Source organism: Varroa destructor, unplaced genomic scaffold (genome assembly GCF_002443255.2).
Source record: "Varroa destructor unplaced genomic scaffold, Vdes_3.0 BEIS01000002.1, whole genome shotgun sequence".
NCBI lineage: Eukaryota > Metazoa > Arthropoda > Arachnida > Mesostigmata > Varroidae > Varroa > Varroa destructor.
In genome coordinates, this window is record NW_019211455.1 from 39,533,507 (window position 1) to 39,549,061 (window position 15,555).

A 15,555-nucleotide genomic window follows, 5' to 3' on the forward strand; every position below is an offset into this window, starting at 1 on the left:
CGGCTTTTGCGGGCCAAGAAATCGTACTAACACAAAGTATATAGCCCTGAGTATCCTTCTAATTAGTAGTTTAGTTAGCGTCAAAAATGCGGTCATGTGTTCATGAGCACGATCCGATTACGCGGAAACGTCGTGTTCTTTTAAATTTTTCCCGATTAAAAAAAATTGATAAATAAGCTAATGCAAAGTGTACGCGTCTGACCCGTTGAAAATGATCCACTGTCCGGCTTCTACTTGACAGCATTATGAAATAAAGGAACAACTCGAAAGGATGCGCCGCAAGAGAATAACGGAAGGACAAACTTGAGACGAGCCGATGTCCTATAGTCGGCTTCCATGGAAAAGAAGTGCACAAGAGCCCGCCCGAGAGTTGCTATACCCGGAGAGAAGGGGAGCCCCAACGAAGGACGAGTCGGAACGTGACAAAGAGAATAATAGCCCAACGCCCGTTCCTAGTTTTGAAGTAATAATAAAGTATATCCCGAACCAAAACCCAAGCCTTCGAGGGGTCCCACAGTGTCAGACAAACAACGAAGTTGTGAAAACTGGTTTGCATAATAATGCATTACCCCTCAACCTCTAATAGAAAAAAAAAGCTTCTACTTGACAGCGGTGAGAGTGATGAATATTGTCTGTGTGATAGAGATAGTGTCAGTCATGTTAAAGATTTTATATATATATATATATATGTATGTATATACTCATTTTAACTCCAGTAGATCAAGCGCGTGTAAGTTGCGACCTAGCAACATATAAAAATAGAGATGATTTAAATATCGAGCAACATATGGTCCAAAAGCTGCTTACGAACAAAGCAAATATTATCTCTAAATATTTATATTCACTTGTCTTTTATTGGTTGATATATAATAGATAGTGTGTGTTACACAGAAATCAGCGAATCAAGCAATTTACAGTGTTGCCTTATTACAAACCGCGGCGAAATTTAAATCAATAAAGCATACCCAGGTACTAATACGAATGTAGGGGACTAACCGTCTGTAGGGCAACGTTTATTTGCTATCCGTACTCTAAAGCTCTACCTAATAGATGTAGTCGAATCACTGTGAATTTTTGCGTGGGCATTTTGGGCACAAACTGATTATCGACAAAATATACTTTTATCGTTAAGTAATCCTTAATATCGTGACGGCTATTGAAGTTAAAAAAAAAACATTTGGTAAATTATAAATTTTTACGCCTTGGGGGTATTCTGCTAGCCCTTAAGCTTACGCTACCTAATTACACATGCTGGATGTTGTATGTTAGTGGATTATCTCTCTGTCGTCTAAAGTAATAGTCCTATATATGTGGGCTCTCGCAAAGCACCCCACGCCCGAGCCTGTTTTGTGTCAGAATCTAATTTGGAAAAAGACGTTTTAAACCGCTTGTATAATAATCATTTGGCCTTATGATTAGAATCAATCTCAACCCATGAATGTTCGATTTTTGCTAGTTACCAACTTTTACTATCATTACCATTGGAATAGTGAATTGAAATTTCCCAGATTGAGCATTCTTCTTTGAGCTAAAAAGGTTGATAGTTTATGCAATGAACGTTCTTGGGTCAGAGAAGCCTTGTTAGCGACACACACACGACACGGCAAGTGTGATTAAATAGAAAAAAGAAAATATATATTTCTACTGATCATACTGTAAACTTGTAACGATTACAACTCGATAATATCATATACTAAGGACAGAAGTCGTATTCAGTCAGAATATCAGATCCCGAGTCGGCTTTTGCACTGTTCAGGACCGAATCAGGCTCACATGTGTGTTTTTTCACACCATAGAATAGAGCAAGGCTATAGCTGGATAGACAATGTTTTAAAATAAAATAATAATAATGAAGAATGATCTATCTCCATGGTGCAAATGTATTTTGTCCATTGTTTATTTACTTCATCTAGAAGCAGGCAGTATTCAGTAAGTTTGAGCTATCATAAACAATACTCTTTGCTTAGTAGAATCGGAACTCATTTTTAACTTTAGACAATCAAATATTTACGTTTACAGTAGAATTTACTACAGATAGCTCTTTGCTAAACCTCACCAAGTTCATCCATATATCTATAGAGTACACTAAAAAACTAAAAGTTATACTAGCACTTCGAGTCGTTCAAGGTTCTCCTCAACTTGTTCGCTGCTCTATTAATTAACACCAACGACTCGGCGACTCCATAATGACCCGCATCTGACAGCGCTTTGAGAATAATTTTTCAGGCTTTTCTCAAACTCTTTCGAACAGGTACTTAGCTACAAAATTGTTTCCGATATATTACACTCTCTTATCTCCTTAGACAGTCGTCTGAGTTAAAAAAAGGAATTATTTTCAAAAGCGTCCAATCGTATTTGTACGAATCCGTACTGTGAATCCGTATAGGAGCAAGTTTAGAATCCACCAGCTGCGAAACAACTGAATAAAGCTATTATTTAGTATCCGATTGAAAACTCTTAATTGGGAGAGACCTTGCTTTCTGCAGCCACCTGAAAATGCCCAATTTGTGCTAATGTATAGGCACACACTGTATCAAGTATTGCCATTGTTAAGGTCAAACAGACATTCTGCGTCGGAGCCCTTTCAAAAAAGCTGAAGAGAAATTTCAGCCATATTTAAGAATATCGGTGTTCGCCGACTCAGATTCCAGATATCGTTGATAGCGCTATAAAGCTTAGACCGTTTAAATAGAAGATAAGCAAATGAGAAAGGGTTGTTACAGATAAAAACATTTTACTGAAAAATCTATTTGTATTTAGGTAATACAGGCTTTTAAATAAGTAACATACCAAAAATTAATACGTCACTTTGTGGGACCAGCAGAGTGCGTCTATTGTGCCTTTACATAGTAGCTTACGTTAGATTTCTATATCTCACAATAGTTTTCTATCCGCAGGCAATAAACGAGCGGACATTTAAGTATCTGATATATGAAAAAAACTTTATTGTTATTATAATTCAAAAATTGTTCTTGATTCAACGTATGATTATGTCAACGATGTTTTTGCTGTGTTAAGAACTTGACCTTGTGACAATACAAAGTTAATGCTACCGATCTTTACCCTTCAAACATACGCCTACTATACAACCTAAAAACGCTTTTTTTTTTCAGTGCAACTTTAGTTAGGTAGGTAACCCATTCGCACTGGACGGAAGTTTCGTAATATTTTTTTTGCAAAATATTATATAATATTTTATAGAACATAGCACGCCGTTCTGATAATCTCGAACTATTGTCTGTAATACGACGAACAAATCAGTAACACATACATAGAAATGTATTGCCGAAGTCAAGCCTGTCCAAGACGCTTGTCCCGTGAATTGCACGGTATAAATAACAATTTTTATTAATCAAGCGCCGTATCACGGTTGCTAGAACGAAAATGTCGGCAAATTTTTAGGCTTCGCTTTGTATTTCCGTGACTGTGACAAACTAATGGATACGTAACCACGTCCAACCAAATTACCGTTGCAGCGATTGCTGTTCAGCGATCTGCACAATAGTCCAACAGCTTTTAAATGTCTTCAAACGTACGATATCTCAAACACATGCCAGAACCCCAAGGCAAGTTCTCTCAGTGTCGATAGCCGAAAGCAGAATATTCATGGTGATCAAGACCCTCTCTTAAAAGTTCGTCAGGCAAATTCGGTTGGCTTGAGAGACGGAGCAACGATTCAGTCCGTAGACCTTCATTGCACTGCGCTGTGACGTTCATCCATCTATTGCGGGTTTCGTTGCTCACGGTCGGTGTCATCAACAGAACCTGAGTGAAAAAGATGCAATCCTTAACGTGATATCTTTAGATCTCTACTCGGGCTTTATTTGGAGTAAGCATTGAAAAATGTGGTGCACTGGCCATAGTTCGACCATTTACTCGTGTAAAAAGTTTGTGAACATAGCGCTGCTTTTCTTCGTACAGCATTATATCGAAAAGAGATTTTATGTAAGGATAAGCAAAGCTGCATCGTTTTCAAGAAGGACGTTTACCTCCGCGTAGAGCCTAGATACGCCCGCTTGTCTCTGTGGCGATAGATACTCCACGATACAATAACTGTTGCACCTTTAGCATAGCCATCGTATCGGTAAAACTTTACATAGTAAGTACAGAAGATCGAAATACTGCTGAAAATTAGGACCTCGATTAATGCGAGCCTTTCAGTACGTGTCTGTAGCACGCATAAGTCCTCGCCTTAACGAAGGCATTCTATATTGTAAATAGGTGCCAGTCCCCTACGCTATAGTCTAAAGCAAAACATAGGAGCGAACACGTTTAGCCAAAGCGATACCACGTGGAAAATTTAATAGAAAAGGCTCAAACAACCAGCAATCTGCTGAACTCTTCTATCGAAATACATTGCCTGGCTGCATTTGATTTCCGCGAAATTCCATAAAATTGATAGTCAAACCACGAAAATTATGACAGTAATAATAGTCGAAATAGACTAAATCTATTAGTAAAGCAATCAGACCGAGGTAGTATCAAATTTGACCCCCGATAATAAGCATCATCTAAAAGTCGCAAGCCTTCCAGCAAAACCATTGAGGACTACAAATCCGAGGTCGTATACAGCAGTACAACGAAGAGGTCTCTATGTTCGTACACAATACCAAGTCACGTCGATCGTTTTTTGAAAATTATATGCAAATATTTCTGCTAAAAGTACTGACCACGGTCGTCAGTCTTGTCTAAATCTGACTGAGTGAGTCACCTACGGGCCATATTGTGACATAAATATGATTTTACGGGCTTAATTGGCTATTTCGTATACTTGAGCACGTTCTAAAGAAAAGTCTCTGTACGCAGTTATGTTAATATGGATTTGTTTTTATTGTTGCGTTTCCATCCCTCAGAGTAATAACCATAATCGCTAGTTTAATAACGTTGTTTGACTCCCCAAAACTCCGTATGGGATCATTTGACCATGTATCTTGATCGTTTTTCATGGGAGCTAGTTTCTCTAATGGAAAACCCTTCGTTTGGTAGACAGCTGCGTAAAACACAAAAATTGCTTAAATGTTAGCTTTTGTTGTCCTCGCATAGCTCGACACAGCTCTGGATATTACATTAAATTTAACTTGATCTTTATTATATCTTTACCTTGTAACTTATTTACATTGATATTAACATATTAGGCTATTGACACTGAATGAGTCATTCTCTAATTAGCATTGTGCACTTATAAGATGAGCTATAACTTGAACTTTAACCAACTTGGATACCTTTAATTCATTATTACCGTCGAGCACTACGGCCCTATTCGAATTGTTTGGGTAGTTTAGATCAGCGTTATGTCACAACGCTCAATTGAAATGAAATCGTTTCTGTTACGGTCATATCAATATATACATCCTGTCCACAGTGAAGAGCAAGACGTTCTATATACATATATCTATTTATGTCTACGATAAACTTTGAACGAGCATAAATTACTCACACAACTTCTTTTGGCCCTGAACTTGGGTCAAATAGCTTGCGGGATGTGTCTATTATGTCAAATTGGCTGTCTTGCTTGTCAATAGCTGGGAGGAAATTTGCCTCACATCGAGGTACCGACGTCTAAAAGAAACACCCAATTTACACATACATACACCTGCTGTCTGTAATTTCTACTAGCCGTTTTAACGCTAGGATAACAGTGATTAACGAGTGCCTTATGTATGAAACTCTATTTATTTAACGTAGTGTAATTATACCGTTCCGTATTTACTGTATTCAGTTATGAGCGTTGCATTACCAAAGTAATTGTGCCAATTTCGCAATAACATGTATTGGCAGTCTCTACTAGTCTGTTGGCCTTTAAACAAAAAATATCAGCAGAATATCCATCATGATATAAATGGCAAACGCAAGAATAGATGTAAGAATAATCATGTTCGTTGCGAAGGTAACAGCTAAACGATCCCATGCGTATGGTAAAAGAAGAAGCCTACTTCATTCTCGCTTACGTACACAACGTCACGTTGACTCGAGCGACGTCTAACTAGTTCCGTGCCGTCAAGCATTGCCCTAAACGGTTGGCCCATCCCAGCGTAAAGTGAATTGTTCTACACCTGCCTTCGAACCTGAACCACCTTGCAAAATGTATCTAGCTTTACGTCCGGTATCGCCGCTAGACATCTGCTGGTTACCAGTCTGGACCGAGACTGTGTCTGCACTCGGGTCTCAACCTAGACCACAACGTGTCCCGGCAGGCAAATACGTGATTCATTAAGTTATTACAAAAATCAAGCTTCGTTTCGTTCGATGATGCGTAAACCAGCAGCTCGCGGTGAAAAACAATGCGGCAGAGTCCCTTGGGGTTTATCATGATTTTATTAGATTCGCATAGGCGCATTGCCTTTCGAATGAGGGAATTTAATGATAGCTCGATATTTAATTTTTTTTGGTTTTTTTTTTTTGCAGGAACAGTAGCATCTACAGATATGAGCGACTATAAAACGAAAACAAACATTTGACACCAGAGTATTGTTGATAAGTAACGCTGTCTTCACGTTGACACATACTACCCCCATATCGACCTAGATTTTCTGAAGAGAAAACCTGAAATTGCTCTTATCCTTAAGGAAATGAGGAAATGGCTAGGCGACGATTTGCAGACACATAAATCGGATAATTAGTTCGTATCTAAACGTTATACGGGTGCCTACTCGGAAGAAATCCTTGAGCATACAACTGGCGGGGTGCTTACATAACTACCGCCTACTGCAGTGTTAATTAATGCCCAACAGAGCTTGAGTAATTTCTGGTACCTCAATTACGCTACTTAAAACTGATGACAAGGACTGACTATCATAGAGAATCTTTCAATGCCAAAGATAATAATAATTTTACTCCTATGCGACCAGTTTGTTTAGAATTTCGGAACGAGGGGCTCGATCGAACGAAGGCTGATCGCCGTAGGCGGGAACTCTAAATGGTTTGATGACCTGGCGAAATCAAGCTAATTTCATTTAGGTGCTATGTGCCTCTAAGGTATGATAGCACAGCAATGACCTGCGTCTTGAAAAGCAGAATACATTTAAATTAGTAAAAAAATATAAGACGTATCAGCTCTCTAAATTTCCGCGCGATCGTTGTTCAAACTTCGGTCTACCTAAAAAGACATGCACCGAGTTTTACGTGCGGTAGCGCTACCAAGTAACGGCCCAGACGGGTGGCGTCTTCTGCCGTGTGTCTCGAAGTATAGTAAGTTACCATAACATATATATGTGTGTTAGTGTTCGTCCTACCTCTATACCCACACCTACTACCTGACAACTGCCTAACCTATAATAGACAATACATATAACGTTCTTTTAGCTCATAGGATGGTGTATTTCAATATGCAAATTTCGATTTTATCGCATGGAATATAAATTTATCCTTCTGCTTACCCTTGTCCCGTTCGTGGGGCATCATTTTGGCATTGCTGATAGCCTCATTTAGGTGCTTTTCGTTGTGGCCTTCTAAGGGGTAAATTGCTTCCCCTGCCCGGATGATACGAACGACTTTCAAATACCTCAATGTTTTTCCATCGATTAATAGTGTAATAACAGGCACCATATTTCATAGAATCGATCGATCACTGAGGTTACTATTAATTGTATTGATTCAAGACGCGCGAACGCAATACGAGGCGATTAAAGATCCTGAGACCACCACGTCGAGAAATCAAATAAACGTACTTAAATACGCCAATTACTGTATACATATGTGTGTAAAACGAACCTTTTAGACGGGTAGATCTTTAATATATTGAACCTGAATCATTACGCAACGGGCTCACTCAAGTGTTTCGTTAATATATGCTGTATGGTTCGTACCTAAATAATAGCCCTTAACTAAATGTCGGATTCATACATTGTCTTGACACTTTATACATATACATTGGTTATTTATAGCCTACCATACTTCGCAATACATAAATTTGGCTGTCGATCGCTCTGATCCTGAATGCAGGTTTGTGCTGAGATGGTTGAAAGGACGCTGACTATAAAGTGCATTGGATCAGAGATTTATCGTTCATAGAAATCGCTCGCAGCATCCGTGTCCACCATCCGCATGTAGATCTCCCGAGATAATGGTTTCATACAGGACAATTATACACCGATGTGTCAAAGAAAATCACGAGTTAATGTTTTGTAAGACACTAATAAAAACTACAACGGAAAACTTATCAAACCGAAACATCTCATCATAAATGACATCTCTAGTACACTGCGTAGAAATAGTTAGATGCTCTCGCATGTCATATTATATTTTATACTGGCTCAATCAACCTGTCTTGTTACAGCGCGTACCAATAAGTTCTAAGTGTTTCCGTCGCTATCGCTATACAAAGGCAAGGCGTAAGGTGAACGGATCGCATTGGCACCTGTTTTAACGCTTCATTTCTATGGTTGAAATGCGAAAAGAGTTGGGGTGCTACCAGATCTACCGTTTTTTAGCTGCTCGAAGCCTGGACAATTTATTACACTGGAGACAGTGGCATATGTCTACGGCCGGTTACGTACGGTCCGATGGCGTTCTCTCATGTTCAGCCCAATACTGATTCGAATTCTCTGTGAGCAACACAGGAATGCAAGCCTGTTGAAGCGGTTTCCTCACGCGTCGAAATGCTGTCATGAGTGGATTCGAACAGACGCTAAGAGTCCGTACGCTTCGATCCAGGGGACGCGGTAAGTCTTCGAGCGCTTACAGTTGCCAGTTAAGTTTAGGGCGTTCCTAGAAAGCGTGCCTATGCAACGATTTTACTCTACCATCGCTGCCTGCGTTTACGGCTCTTACGAAGCCTGCATGCGGCTACCTAATGTACCTAAACCTAGCAACCTAAGCTGTTAACAGGGTCAGCGAGCGTGCGTACAAGGCCTGCTGCAGTGTGCAAGTTCGATTAAAAGCTAAGGATTTTAGCGCTAACAATAGCCAGATTCGGTATGAAACAAAAGACCCGTATCGGATGTGCTGACAATAAAGTTGGATTATACAATGCGACAGTCAGACAATCATCTGAACGAAATCATTGACAGACTTGACGGAGACGCAGATGCGTCTCGTCCAGAGAATGCGTCTCGCGCGCAGATGCGGAATTGTTTGTGTGTAGCGTACTTGAGTGACATTTTAACACCTACTAATATCCCTTTATGCGCGGTTTCTATCGGAAAGTTACCTTTTATATAACAAACAAAAGGAATATTTTGAAAATTACTGATGTCAGGAATGACGCTTCTACCACGTCCAGAAAAGATCGATGAAATGTCTAGCTTTGTTTGGATTCTGCGGCTGTATTTCTTTTTCGACTATGTTTTTTATTACTATTTGACTCTATTCTTTTGTGGTGCTCTCTAAGTCGTAGACTTAAGATATTTTCTTTTAGAGTTAGGTGAAAATTCTCAGTTTTGTGCTCTTCCCATTGCTAAGAAGTTGTTTACGAAAGCTTCTTACAATGTAGGCAAAGAAGTAGCTCGTGGTATTGCAGTAACTAATTGACCAACATACAACTGAGCCGTATTGCATAATAAAACTTCATGGTATAAAATTAATCATGTTTCAACAGTGTAGTGACTCAATACATTGTTAGCTGTTGCTTTCACAGTTCGCGTGGGCCATGACCCCAACCATAGGCGCTGCTCGAGCCGCTTCAGTGGAAACTGCAACTTATCGAAGCGGGCGGCATTTAGGCAACGAACGCCGGCGCCGGTTTCTCGCAGCTGATGGGTTGCTGGTATCAAGAATCATCGCTACCAGTATTCCTCTACCTCCCCACCGCCGCTGGTTCACCCATTTACACTGACTCCCTTTATCAGGGGAATGTGAATCTTATCGCTTGTACATGAGTCTGCACGAAATTCCATGAATCGGCGGAGTATCACAAAGTAGTATCTTTAACTTTTCGGTACATCTGATCTTCATTAGATCGTAGGTATTGATCCTGTTGTCCTGAACATTGTTACGACGTTAAGCCAAACACCTTTTGGTTAATAATTGCGCAGCGGCCGTTTGAGCTTTGCTATTAGTTCAGTCATATCTTTCTCATGAAGTTCATCCACGAGGCCTTAATAAACTAGTAATATTAAATACGTCTCGATCGTCACCGTCTTCGTACAAAATGAGATAGCTGATGCACACATCGAGATATCTTCGAACCGATTTTTCCAAAAATATTGTGGTCATCATGGTGTCCTTAAATATAGTAAAGTGCTTGTACACAATGGCGAAGGCACATAGCACCTTGAAGAGATCTATGGCTGCTAGAAAAAGCGCCTTGTTTCTTAGGTTTGTGTGAAGTTTTCATCTCCCGAAGTGAAGTTAAGTGGGAAGCATAGTATTCTTCCCCATTACAGGCGTTTTCGAAGCAACCGTCAGAGCCTTGATCGGTGCACCGCGCCTAGAAACATATACAAAAAAGGATATCGTATTGACGTAGTCCCCAAGGACGCCACATTCGAGGTCAAGTTGACCTTGTATGAACAGCTTATCAAGCCAGTGATGGCCCATGCTGCCCTATAGAAAGGCTTGTACATGTTTGACGGCCCTCGTCGTAATCAAGCGTATACCCAAGTTAGGTACCGTTAGAATGGCCTTCGTGACGTCATCTCTAGTAGTCGCTGGTGATTGACTCTTCACCGCTCGTAGGGTTTCATTTTAGCTAAACACTGTAGAACCTTTGTACAAGTGTCGTATTTTGGACTATCTAAATAGATGAGAAGCGTATCGAGGTGTCACTTTTTTCCATGTTCTTGAACGAAAATGTACAGCAATTGTTCCCCGAGATGACGAAACATCAAGTGTTGATACGTGGATAAAGGGTTCGTGAAGGCATGAATGAAGCCACTGGACGCAACGTTGAAATGGTTTTCCAAACTTATGGATAGTGAGCGATTCTGTCGCATGCGCCTGGAATATATAAGTAATCGCATTAGCAACATATTTACATATGTCCAAGTCTGGAAATCGTTAGCTGGAAATAAATTTCGAAGCGGAGGATAAAAAACAATGGCCCACATGAAACGAAAGGAATTATTTCGCTATTGCATTATGAAGCGGCACGTAGTAAGCGAAGTGTCCTTATTTAATTGTGCCCCATCTGATTCAAGTTAATGTCAATACAGGAGGGTAAAAAAGTTTGGTATAAAGACATCCCTGATACAAATCAAACACAATGACAAGGCGAATAGACCAAAAAAGTGGCATCTTCGCGAGCTGTTTCATACTAACTTACGCCTGGTCAGACAAAACACAAATTTCTATATATACACACATATTAGTATATGAAGTAATAATGAAGAACATGAACGTATTTTTCATACGGCACGTAGCAAATGGTATGAATTATGGAACTATGTCAAAAAGTAATACCTTGATATATATATATATATATATAATCTACAAAAAAAAAGTAGTAATTACTATTTAGATATTAAATGAAATGATATGTTCACGTTTGGCTTAAGAAGAAGTGTTTGTTATTGCAGTTGACGCACGGCTGCCTGTTATTAAAAATTAGACAAACTTAACTTATAACCTACTTAACTGACTGCTAACTATGTCTTGCATTTCTATTTAATCACAAATGTCGTGCAATGTATGTCCTCTCTACTGAAAAAAAGTGATAGCATAACATTTTTCTAACAAATAAGAACACCCAATAACGATTAATATTTGTATATAAAAATTCCTTAACTTATGCTGTTTGCAAAGATGATTTGATAAAATTATTTGTGAAGCTTATTAAGTTTACTTGTAAACTGTTGACTTAACAGCTTACAACGATATTCAAACGTTGTTTTTTAAGTAAAATTCATAAGTGAAAGTGACGCAGACGCTCCTTTGGCCGTCTGGAGTACTAAATACAGCGCACCTTCGAGGATGCGTCATAAACGTAAACAAATAAAGTTACCTTTATCAGTATCGACGACTGTATAGGTTCCCATAACAGTACCAACCTAAATGCGGCCATCTGACGCCGAACGACACTCGCACATGTTTATTTAATGGGACCCACTCTACAGTCCTTTTGTCCTATATCATGGTCTTGCGATATTTGGTACTCATTTTGCGCTTCGCGTACTTTTCGATCATTCTAATTTTTGATGCACTGTTATAAATTTTTAAATAAAAAAAAAAACAATTAAAGCTTTTCTTTTTTTGTAAACAAAAAAAACACGAAGCGTAAATTAAATGTATTGTACAATTTTATCTCAGAATACAAAAACAGGTAATTACGGCTTGGTGAGTATTTAAAGATTTATCAGACCTGCAATGACTTTGCTGAGATACGAAGCTCGTTAGCTGGTTAATCTAAACATACGATAAAAGTAAGCCAACATTTTTTAGCATGACCTCAGTATAGAATTCTAAGGGATGTAGGTTTCGCACGGATGCAACGACACGCTTCCGTAATTCAGCTCAACTCAGTGTCCAGCTTGACTTCGCAATATGTTAGTTTTTTTTTCAGCTGATCTATTATGATGTACTATATGTATGTGACTTAGGTTCTAAATTCGAGACTTCTTTTCCTCTGTATTACAACGCAAATTATTATGGCGTAACCTGCAGTTTAACTTACTTGCCATTTTGACGTGAAGCTTTGCTATAGGGCAGAGTCAGTCAGTGGTTGGTGTACGACAATTTTGTCCTAAACACAATTAGTATAACAAATCATAATCTACTATAAAGTTTGACTGGAAATAAGCAATCTGTTGTCACTACCATCCTGGACACCGTTGCCTAACCCCCTATGTATAGCCTCCGCAGTGCCGACCGACCACTATTTGCCGGCCTGCGAAATTTGCCTGTGCAGCTGGTGTACTGAAAAATACATGAATTGGTATTCAAAGATACATTCTAATTCTGTTCCTAATAAATTTCAAATAGTAAAAGAGCCGAGGACTCAATTGTTTTTTATCCAAACAGCTTGAAACGGTTTCTGTGTCTTTGGTAAACACATAACCCATTTTTGCTTAGTGAAATTAAATAAACAATAATAAGAAGATATGTAGTAAATTTTGCTGTTTTCTAAAACCCTCTCTAGGCAAAATACACGTTTTCAAACGATTATGTTGCGATCGCGAACTTGATAACGGATCAGGTTTGAAAACATTAAGATCTGGAATCGACACTCGTATAAAACATAGTGTTTCTTTTCATCTTTTTCTGTTATTTTTTAAGTCTTTTTTAATATTTACAACTGGCGTAGCATTTCACGTGCCGGCGATACCTTAGAGGGTAACGTGTTCGTGAGAGATACGTAATGTTGTAGGTTCGAACCCGAATTTCAACATTTCTTTCTGTGACGGGAGCCAGACATTTGATGACATGTAGAACGATGACACTAGACGTGAAACTCGAAATATGTAAAAAAAATAGGCGACAGTAAATTATTCTTCAGAGATGTAACAATATGTAACTTATTCGAAATTATTCCCCAGGTCCATAGAGGTAACGCAATGATATCGTGGCCACCTGTTTCGAAAGTTTTCCGCTATTAAAGAGTTAGTTGCAATAAAGCTTAAGCAACGAAGAAAAGATCCGTGCGCTCACATCTTCCCTATATCCCATACGTCCAAACAAGATAAATTCTTAAGAAACAAACGCGAAGTTACCACTCGATTTGCTCAAGTGAAAATTTAATTTTAATCGGCTAGTTATGGTTGTATAGAGTAGCTTTATAAGCTGCCAGTCCTATCGAAAAAAAAATTCAGTGCTCGCAGGTTCACAATGTGGTAAAAGCCATAGATAGGCCACCTGCGTGGTGATTAGGTGTGAATTCTGTGCTGAAGCGATACTTAGTGCTATTCCTCCGTCCTGTAACCGTCATCATCTGAGCACAATTTAGCAGTCCGGCCAACTAACTAGGCCGGATGCGCAAAAACGTCCATTATCAAGTCACAGCAATCTGTAATATGTATGAATGAAAATAATGTAAACTCCACTCGGGTAGGTCTTAAACATTTGCATTCCTTACCTTATTCTATACCGTAATGGTATCATAATTAGCAATTATTATTATTATTATACGTATTGTTTGCTATTAGACGAAGGCACTTCTTATTATAAACTCAATATTTAATTGTACACATTTCTAATGTGTGTATAGCTTTTTAAAGAAAACTTTGATCCGTGGCAGTTAGTTAGTTAGTTGCTCACTCGAGCACGGCCAGTGTTTTTTTTTTTGTTTTTAGAACTTTGCATCTGTAACAGGATTTGATCATAGTTTCGTTTGAAAACTCAAGCACATAGATTAATACACCAGTAGATTCACTTCGTAGAGGCGATTTCTCCTAGCCATCGCCGAATCTTGTTTCTATCGTCAGCAAAATAGCATCTTTAGTTGTTGGCACTGAGCGAAATAGATACGCAAAAAAATAAACAGAAATTTTACAGTTGATCACATGTTATGGAAGTTTGTGTGTGTGCCTGGAATGCTTAAAGCAAAATAGTGTTGGCCAACTATAGAAATGGATCGATCGGGCGTCCGTCTGTTTCTCGGAAACTAGAAGGCCGCGATACGGTACATTTTCTTATCATATCCCGTCAAACACATGGTCTGACCTCCTAGAGAGTGGCAATTATATGTCCCGACGTGATTGATTTACCAGCTGACCAAATATGAATGCTATCGAGGTCGCCAGTGTCCTATTGACTGTTGAGATGAAATCTACCCGAAAGATATTGCAACATTTTCTTGATACTTGGCACATGAGGTTTTGTGGGCTATAATTAAGAGATAATTAAATATTGAGTTATGTAAAAGGAGCCGCTATGAACGGTCTAATTAATTTTTAGACCTTATATAATCAAAAAGAGAACTTTTTAGTGTGATGGACACAATTAAAACAAGAATACATATCGGCGGAAACATCAATATAGATAACATCGAAGCTAGAAAACGCTAGCTCTGTAAATGAAACACGAAGGAACTCTGACTGACTGACTTTGAGGTCCGTAAAAAAAATACCAGACATCCAAAGTAAGTTTCGCAGAATGTGGTTTTCATACGCTTTGACTTTTTAAGACGTCTCAATATTTTTTCGTCTAATCATTTGGCTATTGCTGTGGTTATTATAAAAAGTTATTTAAACTTTCTGTTTGCTTGCTTTCACCAGATCGCGTGCACCTAAGTGCAGTAAGGCTGGTTCGTATTTCGTCAGGGGCACTGACTAAAATTATCAACAAATTATTACACATATAGTCTCGGGCTCAGCTGACAGGCCGCTGTTGTTCTCTGGTGAAATATAAAACCTACATAATGCTAATTACGATTTGCAGGACATTTACCAAAAGAATTACTCCGGATATGTCTGGATGCTGCTTCCTGGTAGGCCATGCTATTATCTCTAAATATTTTCACTAGAGTGGACATCTGGATGCCGGTTTTAAGGCTAGATTATGCCTCTGTAAAAGTATTAAAAAAAAAGTAGACAAAAAAATATGGGGGAATCATATCGTTTACTTAAACCGACCCTCCCTGATTCTTTTAGAATAAGCGGCTATAGCAGTGCCCGGTGCTTATTTTCGTTTGTATCAGGTTGCGTATGCGGTTTGCGCGTGTAGGTTTTTCTTCCAGATACGGCA

The 15,555-nt window shown here is 38.9% G+C and overlaps 1 long non-coding RNA gene across 1 annotated transcript in view; it reads right to left on the bottom strand.

Annotated features, from left to right (window-relative positions):
• LOC147757792 (uncharacterized) overlaps positions 1-15,555 on the bottom strand; it is a 68,026-nt gene that overhangs the window by 29,369 nt on the left and 23,102 nt on the right. The gene's annotated exons all lie outside the window — the stretch shown is intronic.